Below are 2785 nucleotides of genomic sequence, written 5' to 3'. Positions count from 1 at the left end.
AGAAAGAAAGAAAGAAAGAAAGAAAGAAAGAAAGAAAGAAAGAAAGAGGAAGAAAGAAAGAAAGGAAGAAAGGAAGGAAGAAAGGAAGAAAGGAAGGAAGAAAGGAAGAAAGGAAGGAAGGAAGGAAGAAAGAAAGGAAGAGAGAAAACCATCCCACTCACACTAGCATCAAAACAAAAGTGCACAAAGCATGTCTCGATGTTAATGGTTCCATATACAGGCTGTACAAAGACAAAAATAACCCAAGACTGATTTTGAATCTAAGAGAGCTAAGAATTAAAGTCATGCTATGAAATAATTAGTAATAAATGTTGGGTAAATTATTTAATGAAAAAAATGAGTATTTATTGGGCTTACAAACTGTAATCCCAAAGCCTTCTCTTAACTTTCTCAGAACCTACCAGCCCTAGCCTTTACATGTTGTTTAATAAAGATCCATCCATCCAAGACTGTTAAACTTAAAATTATTTTAGTCTGGAACCTAACTCTTTTGCACAAAGTCAAAACATTTTTGACTTTTGATGGGAAACTCCTCATTTTTTTCAAACTAACATATTTTTGTTTTTGTCTTTCTGTTAGATACATAGACATAGTTTAAAATGGCTCTGTTTGCTTGGGGAGTCCAATGGAAGAGTTGGAGAAATGATTGAGGGAGCTGGAGGGTCAAGGACTCCACAAGAAGACCTGCAGAGCCAACTGGCCTGCGCCCATGGAAGCTCAGAGAGACTGAAGCACCACCTAAAGAGCAGGCATGGACTGTTCTAGGCCCCCTGCACATATGTAGCAGATGCACAGCTTACTCTTCATGTGGCTCCCCCAGTAACTGGAGCAGGGGCCCTCTGCTCCTGCATCCTAAGGACGCCTCCCTTTGGATCCTGTTCAGCTAACCTTGCTACCCTGTCTGGCCACAGTGGATGCGCACAGTTCTGTAGCGACTTAATGTGACAGGGCAGGTTGGTACCCATGAGGGCCTTCCTCTTCTCTGAGGAAAAGGAGAAGGGAGAATTGAGGGGAGGGATGTTTGAGGACTGAGAGGAGAGGCTGAGAGGCAGCAATGAGGATGTAAAGTGAATGAATAAATAAATAATTCCTTTAAATTCTCTTTTCTTGCTAGGGATCGCATTGGTGCTGACATCAGATGAAGGGCTAAAAGTCCACTTTAAATTTCAATGCAGAGATACATTAATACTGTCAACTGGGCCTTCAAGGTACCTCAGCAGGTAGGGGTACTCGCTGCCAAACCTGACCTGGGTCTCTGGAACCCAATGGTGTAAAGAGAGAATGGAAGTAGTAGCATTATAATCTTCTTTTCTCTTATTGCCCATCAAGTTCTAGTCGGAAAACTTCTGAGCCTCACAGTGAAAATACAGAGATTCTCTAATCCTTCTCAACCAACTTTTGTGTACATGACGCCTGGCTCCAGGAAACAGCACCAGTTTTGTCTACCTGTTCCAGGTTTTCTCTTGACCAATAGCAAATGAGGATGACATTTCCAGGAGAAGGTTTATGTATTTTTATACTTGTCACTTTCATATAACAGCTGTGTACTTATGAGGTACAATGTGATGGTTGACTTCATGCTTCATGGTTGACTCCATGCTTCATGGTTGACTTCTGTGACAATGAAATTATGAAACTCAGCCTATTCATCACTGTTATCATTTCTTTGTGATATGGATATTTAGAGTTCTCATTTCTGTGTGCTTGGCTTATACAGTGCACTGTTGTTGTTTTTGGCACTCATAGTCAAAACACACAAGCTGCACTTATCATAGTTCACTGTGGCCCCAAATGATGGCTGTCTTGGCACTATTATGTTTTGCTGAAGACCCAGCTGTGCTGAGGGGGAAATACCCTTCAAACTATAGAACCACAAGCTGAGAGTTTTCAGTACATTCTTAAAGGGGAGCTATGGTTTTAAAGGAGACTTAGTCTTTTTAAGAGCTATTTATTTTTATTTTATGTAGATGAGTATTTTGCCTACATGTATGTACATGTACAACAGGCGTGCCTGGTACCTGTAGAGACTAGAAACAGGCATCTGATCTCCTGGAACTGGGGTTACAGGTGGTTATGGGCTGAAACATTCTCCCAAGCCAATATGAGATCAGCATGTGATAGATTACCTGGAGGGTAACTGACCGGAGAAGTGATTGCATTTCATACTAAAGCTAACTTCTGTTAGAGATCGTAGTCTAAAAGTTGTGAGAGTTCCAGGCATGACTGAAACCCCAACAAATATCTCTCATTATTACTTCTGCCTTCAGAATTTTGGGTGGAACTTATCATAGAGGAGGAAAAACAAAATCTTTTTATGAAAGCTAATTCAAGCACAAAATTAAAAGCCTTCTGTGGTTCCTCACGCACTTGGAATTCTCTATACCTGAACACCCGCTAAGATAACCACAAAAGGATGTTTACCAAGAGGCTTTACTCACCTCAAAGGTTTGCTTGGTAATGGCTTTTTTTTTTGGTTGTTATATTCAAATATCTAACATAAGTGAAAAACCTGTTGCTGTGTGAAACATGTCCTTTCTCCCCATCTTCATAGAGTTGCCATGCACTGGCTATAATTACTAATTGTATACTGTTGCAAAGAAATTACCAATGGCTTAAAGGCTCAAAAGAACAATCAGCTGTTACCTCTTATGGTTTCCGTAGCTCAGGATTCAGCCAGAACACAGAGGATTCGTGTGTGCACCAAGAGCTTCGTAAACTGGACTCTGCCATCATCAGAAGGCAGCGAACGCCACTGCCAGCTGGAGGCCAAGGCGATGGAGCACGC

The sequence above is a fragment of the Psammomys obesus genome, unplaced genomic scaffold, assembly GCF_907164565.1.
Source record: "Psammomys obesus unplaced genomic scaffold, mPsaObe1.curated_primary_1811, whole genome shotgun sequence".
NCBI lineage: Eukaryota > Metazoa > Chordata > Mammalia > Rodentia > Muridae > Psammomys > Psammomys obesus.
This window is presented reverse-complemented; position numbering follows the sequence as displayed.